The sequence below is a fragment of the Leucopleurus acutus genome (assembly GCF_964270905.1).
Source record: "Leucopleurus acutus genome assembly, chromosome: 1".
NCBI classification, from domain to species: Eukaryota; Metazoa; Chordata; class Mammalia; order Artiodactyla; family Delphinidae; genus Leucopleurus; species Leucopleurus acutus.
Window position 1 is genome coordinate 85,870,558 of NC_139142.1, and position 13,414 is coordinate 85,883,971.

The 13,414-nt window shown below is 50.5% G+C and overlaps 1 pseudogene across 1 annotated transcript in view; it reads right to left on the reverse strand.

Moving 5' to 3' along the window:
• Window positions 1-13,414, reverse strand: part of LOC309968832 — a 49,957-nt pseudogene that overhangs the window by 15,805 nt on the left and 20,738 nt on the right. The window contains exons 14-18 of the transcript in view: window positions 11,521-11,645; window positions 10,317-10,503; window positions 10,054-10,153; window positions 6,272-6,388; window positions 431-559 (exon numbers count right to left, since the gene is read on the reverse strand). The product of the transcript in view is annotated as an uncharacterized misc_RNA (transcript). The remainder of the gene's footprint in view (window positions 1-430; window positions 560-6,271; window positions 6,389-10,053; window positions 10,154-10,316; window positions 10,504-11,520; window positions 11,646-13,414) is intronic.

Sequence of the window (13,414 nt, forward strand, 5' to 3'; positions counted from 1 at the left end):
TGAGGGTGGGAAGCCAGCTATTCTGACTTGTGTACCACTGTTAATTAGTTTATTATTCTGTTTCTACCCACCCTCTTAACCCCTCCATGCCCCATCCCTGCAAAGCCAGAGCTTGGCTCTTAAGAGCAGAAATTTAGAAACAACGAGACTATTTCCCAAACCAGAGCTACACTTAGTCTTTCCCAAAAAATGCAATTTGGAATTAATGAAGGTGATGGCCCACATCCAGCTCTTTCAGAGCTCAGCTGAGAAAACCTGTTACCCACATTCTTTCATCAGTCTCATCAAAAATGGCTTTGCTGGAGGGCCTCTGCCTCTCGACTCTTCATTCCCTCACTGCAGGGGCAACCGTGAGTGGGCAGGGCTCCCCTGCACAGCTTCCGCCCTCCCTGGACATGCCCTGGGTGGGCAGAAAGAGACCCAGCCTCCCCATGGCACACACCACTCTGCTGACGTGGACGGGGCTGCCCCGCAGGGCCTAGTCTGTGGCTGGGTCAATCTGGAAGTTCAGGCTCTTGTCTAGCAGCTCCAGGCAGATGTCTATGATATTCTTTTCCAACTGCGAGAGGAGATGCAGAGAGGCAAGGTGCCCAGACTTGGCACACGTGAGATGAAAAGAAATGCATGACCCACCCCTCCCAGCTGTCCAATGGAGTGCGTTTGTGGAATACAAGCCCATTTGGAAGGAAACTGTCCAGCAGCACAGCTATGGACTGCCCTGCCTCTGGGGCAGGTACAGGGTCTCAAAGCTCTGGGGTCACAACTCACCCAGTTTGTAGGTCCTGCCTGTTAAATTCCTGTAGTTTTTCCCAATGAGTCTGACTGGCTGAAACATCTGTTTCTCCCTCTTCTCCCCTTTAATCCCACACTCATGGAGCTCCTGGGATGTTCTTGCTAAAGCCATGTTGCCTCATCTTCCACCCGCACCTGCTGACCCAGCTCATCACTGGCAGCTAGTGCTGAGGTGATGGCCCCAACTTGCCACGGCACCTGTGATCCAGTGGGGCTTTGGATTGACCAATAGCATGTGAGTTATGGAAAATTTTTAGCGAAGGCAGGCTGACTCCGTATCCTTCAGGCTTGTCATGAACGCCACTTCCTCTGAGGCTTTCCTTGAGCCAGGTTTTTCTCCACGGCCCTGGCCTCGTCTCTTACTCATCAGACTCTGTTACAATGCGGTAGCCAAGGTCTGTCCTGCCTGCCTGACTGTATGCGTGTTTCTCTCCAGTTGTTCTCACAACTCTACCCCCAGACCTGGCACAGTGCCCAGCACATAGCAGTGACTCTGTGCATCTTTGTTGAATGAGAGTAAATGACAGTGTTCCATTTATTCCCATGGTACACTGGGCAATAATCAGGATTTGGAGGCTTCTCTGGTCCATTATCCCCAGGGGACAGTTTGATTGGCTCACTTTTCTGCCTTAAAATGTTCAACGGCTCCTGTGGCCTACAGGATCAAAGCTGTAACCTCCTCTACAAGGTGCATAAGACCCTATCTGATCTGGCCCCCTTCTACCTCTCCAGCCTCATGTCTCAGTAACCCCCTGCCGCCTCACTGTTTTTTGCTCCAGCAACACCAGATTCCTTGTAACCCCTGTAGCAGGCCAGACCCTTTCTCACCTTTGTGTCTTTGCCCACGCTTCCCTCTGACTGGGATATTTTCCCCCTCCTTCACTTGGCTAACTCAGTTCAAGCACACCCTCTCCCAGGAAGCTTCCCTGGCACCCCCATGCCCAGCCGAGTGCTCTTCCTCCAGGCTCCCAGAACACCCTCTGCCTGACGCTCAGTCTTTACATACCCCACTGTGTAATAAGCGACCTGCTTATGTGACCAAGTCCCCACTTTACTGTGGGCTCAGGGACAGTGTTTCATTCATTTTCATGCTTCTGGCACCCAGTGCCTTGCCTAGCACTGAGCAGGCATTCAATATATGTTCACTGAAGAAGAGAGAGAGAGAGAGAGAGAGAAGAACCCAGGGCTCAGAAGGCATCAACTCCTCACTTCCAGGATCCGCATCTGCCCATGGTGCATGAGGAGCTGGGGATGTCAGTTGGGACCAGTTGAGGCTGCCATGTCTCATCTTGACTATAGCCACCCCAGGGGCCGAGGCTAGGCCTGATGCTACATGTGTTGGAGTTCTATTTGGGCAAGTCCAGGAGAGGGACCCATATTAAACTGATACAAGCTCTACAAGCCCCCCGCTCAGGATTTTCCAGCCAACACCCCTTCTGAGCAGCCAGAGCTGGCCCTCTCCCCTGCTACCCCGAGAGTGTTTCTGTGCTGGGGCTCAGCCTTAAGAATCCTTTCCCTGGCCTGGCACTGGGCTTCCTGCTGTCGGCTGAGCTTTCAGCGAGAGGCAGGCTTTCAGTAACGCAGGAGTTGCAGAGCATTGCAATTAATACGATGCAATTTTTACAAATAAAATCGCATGTTTTAGAATATGCACAGAAAACAAAATGTAGAGGAACATACATTTTGCTAGTGACAGTGCTTAGAAAGACCTTCATATTCTAGGCACCTATTTTTGTAATGTTTCTCTATAAAGTTTTTAAAGCAATTATGTATTACTTCTTAAAAATTTTATACCAATTTTATTTTTTTATTGTAGTATAGTTGGTTTACAATGTTATGTTAATTTCAGATGTATAGCACAGTGATTCAGTTATATATATATATATATATATATATATATATATCCTTTTTCAGATTCTTTTCCCTTATAGGTTATAAATCAGGAGCTTGGGATTAATATATACACACTGCTATATATAAAATAGGTAAGCAACAAGGACCTACTACATAGCACAGGGAACTACACTCAATATTTTGTAATAACCTATAAGGGAAAATAATATGTATTACTTTTTAAATTTTTTTGCCTGTGCCTCATGGCATGTGGGGGTCTTATTTCCCTGACAAGAGATGGAACCCATGCCACCTGCAGTGGAAGCATGGAATCTTAGCCTGAATCTTAGCTTGCTTCCTGGTGTGGTTCCTGCTGGGTTCCTCATACCCTTTGTGGTTCATGCTGGGTTCTCATCCCCTTTGAGATGTGGGCCCTCTGGTTTGAGGTGGTTCCTGTTGGGTTCCTCACCTTTTTATGATGTGGGCCCTTCGGTGTGACATCGATCCATCGTTTGACATCGTTGACATCGTTTCCATCCTCTTTGTGATGTGGGCACTCTCGTGTGAGGTGTTTCCTATTCGGTTCCTAACCTTTCTGTGATATGGACCTCCTTGTGTGAGGTGGTTCCTGCTGGGTTCCTCATCCCCTTTGTGATGTGGTCACTCTGGTGTGAGGTGGTTGCTGTTGGGTACCTCACCTCTTGTGTGAGGTGCATCCCGCTGTGTTTCCATCCCCTTTGTGATGTGGGTCCTCTGGTGTGAGGTGGCTCCTGCTGGTTTCCTCATCCCATTTGTAATGTGGACCCTTTGGTGACAGGTGGTTCCTGCTGGGTTTCCATCCTCTTTGTGACGTGGGCACTCTCGTGTGAGGTGTTTCCTATTGGGTTGCTAACCTTTCTGTGATATCGGCCTCCTTATGTGAGGTGGTTCCTGCTGGGTTCCTCATACTGTTTGTGATGTGTGCCCTCTGGTGTGAAGTTGTTCCTGCTTTGTTGCTCCTCCCCTTTGTGATGTGGGCCCTCTGGTTTGAGGTGGTTCCTGTTGGGTTTCTCACCGTTTTATTATGTGGGGCCTTTGGTGTGAAGTGGTTCCTGCTGGGTTCCTCATCCCCTTTGTGATGTGGGCACTTTGGTGTCCGGTGGTTCCTGCTGGATTCCCTTCCCCTTTGTGATGTTGGCCCTCTGGTGTGAAGTGGTTCATGCTTTGTTGCTCATCCCCTATGTGATGTGTGCGCTCTGGTTTGAGGTGGTTCCTGCTGAGTTCCTCATCCCCTTAGTGATGTGGGCCCTTTGGTGTAAGGTGGATCCTGCTGGGCTCCTCATCCCGTTTGTGATATGGGCCCTTTGGTGTGAGGTGGTTCATGCTGGATTCCCTTCCTCTTTGTGATGTGGGCCCTCTGGTGTGAAGTGGTTCCTGCTTTGTTGCTCATCCCTTTTGTGATGTGGGCCCTCTGGTTTGACGGGGTTCCTGTTCGGTTCCTCACCTTTTTGTGATGTGGGCCGCATTCTGTGAGGTGCTACCTGCTGGGTTCCTCATACCCTTTGTGATGTGGGCCCTCTGGTGTGAAGTGGTTCCTGCTTTGTTGCTCTTCCCCTTTGTGATGTGGGCGCTCTAGCGTGAGGTGCTTCCTGCTGGGTTCCTCATATCCTTTGTGATGTGGGCCCTTTGGTGAGCGGTAGTTCCTACTGGGTTCCCATCCCCTTTGTGATGTGGGCCCTCTGGTTTGAGGTGGTTCCTGTTGGGTTCCTCACCGTTTTATTATGTGGGGCCTTTGGTGTGAGGTGGTTCCTGCTGGGTCCCTCATCCCCTTTGTGATGTGTGCCCTTTGGTGTGAGGTGGATCCTGCTGGGTTAATCATCCCCTTTGTGATGTGGGCCCTCTGGTGTGTGAGGTGGTTCCTGCTGGGTTCCACATACCATTTGTGATGTTGGCCCTCTGGTGTGAAGTGGTTCCTGCTTTGTTGCTCATCCCTTTTGTGATGTGGGCCCTCTGGTTTGACGGGGTTCCTGTTCGGTTCCTCACCTTTTTGTGATGTGGGCCGCATTCTGTGAGGTGCTGCCTGCTGGGTTCCTCATACCCTTTGTGATGTGGGCACTCTGTTGTGAGGTGCTTCCTGCTGGGTTTCTCATCCCCTTTGTGATGTGGGCCCTTTGGTTTGAGGTGGTTGCTGTTGGGTACCTCACCTTGCTGTGATTTGGGCCCTCTTGTGTGAGGTGGATCCTGCTGTGTTTCCATCCCCTTTGTGATCTGGGCCCTCTGGTGTGAGGTGGTTCCGGCTGGTTTCCTCATCCCATTTGTTATGTGGACCCTTTGGTGACAGGTGGTTCCTGCTCGGTTTCCATCCTCTTTCTGATGTGGGCACTCTCGTGTGAAGTGTTTCCTATTGGGCTCCTAAACCTTCTGTGATGTGGGCCGCATTCTGTGAGGTGCTGCCTGCTGGGTTCCTCATACCGTTTGTGATGTGGGCCCTCTGGTGTGAGGTGGATCCTGCTGGGTTTCCATCCCATTTGTGATGTGGGCCCTGTATTTTTAGTTGGTTCCTGTTGGGTTCCTCACCTTTTTATGATGTGGGCCCTTTGGTGTGTTGTGGATCCTGCTGGGTTATTCATCCCCTTTGTGATGTGTGCCCTGTGGTGTGAAGTGGTTCCTGCTTTGTTGCTCATCCCCTTTGTGATGTCGGCCTTGTGGTGTGAGGTGCTTCCTGCTTGGTTCCTCATACCCTTCGTGTTGTGGGCCCTCTGGTTTGAGGGTGTTCATGTTGGGTTCCTCACCTTTTTGTGTTGTGGGCCCTCTTCTGTGAGGTGGTTGCTGCTGGGTTCTTCATACACTTTGGAATGTGGGCCACCACCAGGCAAATCCCTGTGTTACTTTTATAATAAAAAGATACGTAATCAAAGCAAATAACTAGGGACATCCCTTGTGGTCCATTGGCTAAGACTCCACGCTCCCAATGCAGGGGGCCGGATTTGATCCGTGGTCAGGGAACTAGATCCCACATGCCGCAACTTAGAGTTCACATGCTGCAACTAAAGATCCTGTGTGCTCCAACTAAGACCCTGTGCAGCCAAATAAATAAATATATATATATATATATTTTTTTTTTCAAAAGCAAATAACCAAAGAGCAAATAGTAACGGGGAGGGAGACGCACTGCTGCTTATCAGCCGTGCTTCTGGATGAGATGTTCCGGGCACAAGTTTTCCTCAGTGTGACAGAACTGACCCTAGGAACTGTCGCCTGGTGTTGTGAGGATTAAGTAAGCGTGGCAGCTGGGCCCCCGCTGGAAACACAGTTAACAAACAAAAAACCAGCCGCCATCATGGCTGTTGTCACTGTTGTCCCTTCATCTTCACCCTCTTACTTAGTGGAATTCCTGAGTGGGTGCCTTCAGCTGTCCTTCCCCCTTAAATCCTGTTGTCCTAATCAGACGTGATCAGCAAAGAACACCTTCCAACTTTCTATGGCTGCTCCCCTAGCTCCCAGGAAGTTGTGGGGTCATGTCTCACAGCTTCCTGGTGCCATTTAGTCCCCACTTGTCAGCAGTTCTGGGTGAAGCTTGCATGAAGGGCACCCTCCCATCTGGTCCTCCTCCCCTCTCCCTAGGAGCCCAGGGCCCGGATGGGCCATGAACAGGGCTGAGACTCACCTGTCCATAGTTCCAGGGGCAGGGACAGATCCAGTTCTTGTTCCTTTGATAGGAAGCCGTAATCATTCATGACATACTCCTGCCTCTGGGGTTCACCGTCCAAGTAGACAGCGTCTCCTGGGAATCAAAGTGGGAGGACACAAAGCAGAAAAGTCATGCCACCCTTCCTGTTCCATTCCCACCCCCAGAAGGCCCAGGGCCATGGAAACTGAGCTCTGGGGAGAGAACCCGGTGACTCCAAGAAGGGCATGAGTGAGGTGTCTTGGGGAGGCCCATCCCCTACCCTCCATCAACACCAGCAACAGGCTCAAAAGGAACATGGGGTAGAAGTAAAAGTTACCTTTGGTGGAATTTCTTGGTTTACAGAGTACATTTACCTCCTAGCCCCATTTCAAGGTTGAGGAAACAGGCTCAGAGTGATAAGTAACTTGCCCAAACCACACATATGTAGAGTGAAATTTGAACAGAGCCCATGTGAGTCCATGTTCCCTTCCCTTTCTGCTACACTCAACTAGTCCTGGTTGGAAATGAGAAAACTGGAACCTAGGGGTTGGCATTGACCTCAGCATTCCTTCTGTAGGAATTTATTCTAAGCAAAGTATTTAGAAAGTGCACAAAGATTTAGATACTTAAGCTGCTCATCTGAGTGCTGTTTATAACACTGAAAAGTTGGAAACAACCTAAAGGCCCTGTTCTTAGGGACTAGTTAAATGATCATCTCCATCACAGAATTCTGTACACTATTAATATATGGGTGCAAAATTGTATATTTAGACAGAAATCTACGTTTGATATATTAAGCTTGAATAGGTTACATAATGTGTAGGGCACGAATTGACTTTTGTTGTAAACATGTGTGTATGAACAGAGGATTTTGAACCCTATTCTGAAAGATGTTAGCAGTATTTTTTTTCTTTTTGCCTATTGGTGTTCTCTAGATTTTCTGGAATGAACATGTCTCTTTTATGATATAAAAAGAATTTTCTCTTTAAAGTTAAGAATGAACAAACAAAAGGCCATGGGGGCAGATGTCCTCATTGCAGTGTCCTGGAACTGTCTGGAAGCCCTGCCTGAGCCTCAGGTGATGGTACCCTCCCCCCTTCCTCAAAGGCAGCCTCAGACAGTCTGAGGGGGGGCGTTGCTGGTGGAGAAGGACTCCTGGCTGACATGCATTTTATCAGGTTTTGGACCAGTGTGGTGAGAGCTGCAGGTTCATGGTTGAGAGCACGCACATCCGTCTCCATAGTGGGGAGCAGCAGTGGCCTGAGACAGGGTGTGTGGGGCTCCCCAGCCAATATCTTGGCCGTGGTGATGGGGGAGCCACTGATCCTGATTTCAGCCCCTACCAATCCCTAGCCCCTGTAGGTTCTCCCTGGGACCTGGGTGGGGCACAAGACTGAAAAGAGAAGGCCTCACAGGCATCACTCTCCTCCCCACAGCTCAGGGGGGCCCTCAGTACAAGTCTGAAACCCCTAGTCTTGGAGGCCGGGAGATATGCGTGTGTGTGTGTGTGTATAAGAGAGACACAGAGACTGGGAGAACAGAGAGACAGACAGACAGCTGTCCTCCTTGATTCAGTGGCAGTGCCTCTTCACCGGGCTGATAGGTAAGAGTTCTGAGCCGTTCAGCGACAGGGCAGTGAGAGGTGGTGAGAGATGTTGAGGGTTCTGGGTTCTGGCACGACACAGCAGGCCCCCTGGGGATAAGGTTGGGGGAGAGGGAGAGGGAGGAAGGGAAACGGGGGCGTCCTTTTTTTTTTTTACATCTTTATTGGAGTATAATTGCTTTACAATGGTGTGTTAGTTTCTGCTTTATAACAAAGTGAATCAGTTATACATATACATATGTTCCCATATCTCTTCCCTCTTGCGTCTCCCTCCCTCCCACCCTCCCTATATCCCACCCCTCCAGGCGGTCACAAAGCACCCAGCTGAGCTCCCTGTGCTATGCAGCTGCTTCCCATTAGCTATCTACCTTATGTTTGGTAGTGTATATATGTCCATGCCTCTCTCTCGCTTTGTCACAGCTTACCCTTCCCCCTCCCCATATCCTCAAGTCCATTCTCTAGTAGGTCTGTGTCTTTATTCCTGTCTTACCCCTAGGTTCTTTATAACATTTTTTTTCTTAAATTCCATATATATGTGTTAGCATACGGTATTTGTCTTTCTCTTTCTGACTTACTTCACTCTGTATGACAGACTCTAGGTCTATCCACCTCATTACAAATAGCTCAATTTTGTTTCTTTTTATGGCTGAGTAATATTCCATCTCACACCAGTCAGAACGGCCATCATCAAAAAATCTAGAAACAATAAATGCTGGAGAGGGTGTGGAGAAAAGGGAACACTCTTGCACTGCTGCTGGGAATGTGAATTGGTACAGCCACTATGGAGAACAGTATGGAGGTTCCTTAAAAAACTACAAATAGAACTACCATATGACCCAGCAATCCCACTACTGGGCATATACCCTGAGAAAACCGTAATTCAAAAAGAGTCATGTACCAAAATGTTCATTGCAGCTCTATTTACAATAGGCCCAGAGATGGAAACAACTTAAGTGTCCATCATCGGATGAATGGATAAAGAAGATGTGGCACATATATACAATGGAATATTACTCAGCATCCTTTAAGTCAGAAGTAAGGCTTGGTTGAGTCTCGCCTCTGCCCCCAAAGCCCACCAGACCCACTCCCTACTCTCATCCCTCCCTGCCCTTCTTCCTGCTCTCTCCTCCTGGCTCGCCCTTCCTTCTGCCCACACTGTGTCTGCATGCCTGTGGAACTACCCCTGCCCCCAGGCAGATTTAGAGGATGGGAATTATCGGACATGTGGTGCTGGGACACTCTCTGTAGCTTTGTCTGTCTAAACAAACACTAGAAACAGCCAAAATGCCCATAAGTAGGGGACTAATGAGAAACATTTGGTGCATCCAAACAGTGGAGTGATTGTAGCTATTAAAAAGAATGTACTGATTGGAAAGTATGTCCAGACTTGGGGATTGATTGGGTTCGGTGTGATTGGAAGAGGGGGATAGGAGGGGGAGGGTTCTAGAGACAGGCCGAGAAGAGGAAGCAGGAGTTGGGAGGAGGGGACCTTAGGGTCAAGTCTAACCAGCTGGAGGGAGGCCCCTAAGTGGAAAAGGACATCTCGGCCTAGCAAGGGAACTGGGCAGAATGGTATGACTAAGAAGGAATGAGTAAAAGGGAGTCCTTCGATATGACATGGGAGTGGACCGGTCTGGACTGGGAAGGATGGTTTGCCATCAATACCCATGGCCGAGATCTGGGAAGGAGAAACTGGCCCGGAATAAGTAGGCAGGACCGAATAGGTAGCCCCGTGTCCACCAGAAATGAGATGGACTTACCCGCTACCTGTAGCGTTACCCTGGACTCGGCGAGGGTGATGGGGGTCTTCGAGTCCGGGTGTCGTTAGTCGTCAGCCAATCCCAGCAGTTCGAATGGTAATGCCGTTGGGTCGGCCTGCCCCCCGCATGGAGACGCTGAGGGAGGGCCAGTCGTAGGGCAGTCACTCTTCCAGTGGCCGTTAGCCCGCAGCTGGGACAGGGCTTAGAAGGAGGTCGGGGATTGGGACATTGGCGAGCCCAGTGGCCTTCTTTTCCGCATTTGAAGCAGGCCCCCGGCGGGGTTGCCCTTTGCGGACCCCGTGGATGCTGTGATCCATGGGAGATGGCCGGCCTTAGGGCGGCTACAAGAGCTTGGGTTTGGAGGGCAACCTTCTGGTGCATCCGAGCCTGTCGGCTGGATTCTGCCAAATCCTCACGGCCATTGAAGACTTTAAAGGCCATCTTTACCAGATCTCGAATAGGGGTTTGAGGGCCGTCTTCTGCCCGTTTTAATTTCTTTCGGAAATCAGTCCGGGGCTGATTGGGTGATAAAATGGGTGGCTAGGACCGCTGCCCCTGCCGGGGTGTCGGGATCCAGCCGGGTGTATAGAGTTAAAGCCTCTGTAAGGCGATTGAGAAAGATAGCTGGATTTTCGTTAGGTTCTTGGGTTATCTCTTTTCGTTTCTCAAAATTGACTACCTTATGAGCGGCAGCCTGCATGCCAGCCAGGAGGCATTGGATCATGAGGTCGCGCTTACGACGGCCATCTTGGCCATCCTGATAAGTCCAGTCTGCATCGGTGCCAGGTACGGCAGTCGCTCCGACAGGCATGGAGTTGTCGGTAAGGTGAACCTGATCTGCATGGTTTCGGCCAGCAGTTCGAATTCTTTCCGTCTCGTCAGGGGTCAGAGTAGAAGATAGGATCACAAAGATATCGTGCCAGGTTAGATCGTAAGCTTGAGAGAGTAGCGAAATTTTTTGATGTAGTGGGAAGAGTCGGCATAAAAGGAGCCTAATCGCTTTTCTATTTGAGAGAGATCTTGGAGGGAAAAGGGAACATTAACTCTAACTAATCCTTCCGCTCCTGCTACCTCCCTCAGAGGGCAGAGGAGATTTGGATCTTGGGAGTCGTGAGAGCGTGTACGTGCACTAATTGGCGAAGCAAGGGGCGTGGGAGGAGAAACCGTTGAGGGAGGCGGGGGAGCGGTTGGATGGGCCGGAGCGGGTTCGGGAGGAGGAGGGACCGCTTCAGGGTAGGGTGGAGGTTGGAGAGGAGTTCTGGAGGGGGGAGAGGCGAGAGATTCGGGTGGGTCGGCTAGTGGAGAGGGGTCATCGTCAAAGGAAATTAGGGGCTTGGATGTAGGAGATGTAGAAGGAAGGGCGGGAGCGTAAATACCAGAAGGCCTGAACATAGGGTACCTCGGACCATTTGCCCGTCCTGCGGCAGTAATTATCTAGATCACGGAGGATGTTAAAATCGAAAGTACCTTCAGGATTAATTGTCTAGAGGATATTGTGGCCAGGTCACAGTGGAATAGAAAATAAGCCATCGGCAACGGAGATCTTGGCTAGGAGACACCCCAGGGGCGTCTTAGGATCTGGTTTCGATTGTGAGGTTCTCATGACCCCCAGTCTGTCCCTGAGTGAATGGAGAGGGAGAGAGGCGTCCCTGGTCTCAGTCTCCAATTCACGGCAGGTCGGAGGGCGGTCAGGCGATTGGGACGTCTCCACAATCACCCGAGGCCCGGCGGGTCGGAGAGCGGTCAGGCAATTGGGACGTCTCCACAGTTGCCCGAGGCCCGGAGAGAGGACGGAGGAGTCCCTGACGCGGCCGCGATTAGGGACAGGGAGTCCGGTGGGCAGGGACTCTGGGGGTCGGAGGGAACAAGGGAGGGGGACTTACCCCGTTTTCTGCCGGATCGGAGAGGTTCCCTGGTTGTCTCCTGGGGGAGGGGAGGAGCGGCCCGCGCGGTAACCCGCGGGGCTTTGTACCCCTCCCGGGTTTCGGCACCAAATGTAAGGTCGGATCTTAACAAACGGCACCGCGAAACAGAGGAGAGCTTCAAGTGAGCTTTATTAGGGAGCGCTCCCCGGCGAGGTTCACTGGTCTGAGAGAAAGGGGCCAGAGAAGTCGCACCCGGGCGAGGGTTGGGCAAGATTTTATAGGGGAAGAAGGGAAAGGGGTGTGGTGAATCTGGGAGGGCGCAGGGTATTCCTTATTTGGTGGTCTTTTCGGGTATCCTGGGGGACCGTTAGTCCCGCCCCTCGAAAGGCGGGAAGGCTGGGCCAGGTGCAAAGTCCCCAGGTCAGTTCCTGGAACTGGGTGGTCCGGAAAGTCTCCAGGTCAGTTTCTGGAACTGGGTGGTCCGGAGAGTTTCGGTCTGATGCAACCTGTGAATCTGATTGTGTTCCACTGCCTCGGGCCAGTTGGCCTTACACTCCCCAATCCCCTGCCTCCAGCCCCTGGTAACCAACATTTTACTCTCGGTTTCTACAAGTTCAGTTTTTTTAGATTCCATGTATAAGCGGTATCATACAGTATTTGTCTTTCTCTATCTGAATCACCTCTCACTTAGCATAATGCCCTCAAGGTCCATCCATACTGTAGCAAATGGCAGGATTTCCTTCTTTCTCACGGCTGCCTAATATTCCATTGTATACACCACATCTTCTTTATCCATTCATCTGTTGACAGACACGGGTTGTTTCCACATCTTGGCTAGTGTCACAGAGGTGCAGATATCTCTTCGAGATAGTGATTTTATTTCCTTTGGTTATATGCCCAACAGTTGAATTACTGGATCATATGGTAGTTCTATTTTTAATTTTTTGAGGAGCCTCCATGCTGTTTTCCCCGGTGGCTGCACCAATTTACACTCCCACCGACAGTGCACACGGTTTCCCTTTCCTCCACACCCTCACCAAAACTCGTTATCTCTTGTCTTTTTGATGATAGCCATGTAATGATAACTTTCAAAAACACAGTGAAAGGGGGGAAAAGACCAGAAAGGTAAGTGTCAAATGTTAGCAGAGATTTCTTCTGGGATGGGGAAGCTATCGGTGATTTTTCTTTTGTTTCTTTTCACTTTTCTGTACTTTCCAAATTATCTAAGAAGAGCACAAATGATCTAGAGAATCACAGGAAGAAAATACAAAAGAGTGGCTCCCTGTTCTTAAAATAACAAAAACACACACAATGAAGGAAGAGAGGCTGAGGAGGTCAGGTTGAGGAGAGGGAGTTGGTGAGGGAGCAAGAAGGGGAGATGGGGTCAGGGAAAGTGGGGGCCTGTTTTGGGGGGCAGCCCGCTACCCCTGTGAGTGGGCCCTGCCCCACTGTCCCCAGGCTCTCAGGCCGGCAGCAGCTTCTGGCCGGTCCCCGCAGGCCACAGTGTCCTCCCAGCATGTCTGGGCCGCCCTCCCCAGACCTCCCTCCAGCCTCTGCTTGCGGGCTCACTAAGACAATTTAAATGGAGAGACCTGGGATCTAGGATTCCAGAGAGGGTGGTTTAGAGGGGATCACGTTGCACTTATTTTGTGGCTGCAGATCTTGCAGGAGGAGAGAGAAGACAGGAAGAGCAGGGAGGGCCCAGCCACACAGGTGGCAGTCAGGCTGAGAGGACCAGCCAGTAGCAATAAGTAGCTTGTTAGCACACAAAAAGGAACACTGATGATAGATAAAGCATTTTTATTGTCTCTTCCCGAGATGCACAGTGCTTCTAACAGCACTTCCTTCACCCCCAGGCAGGGGGGGAAGAGGACAGAGAAGGAGCAAAGATAACACCACACCCTCAGGAGGA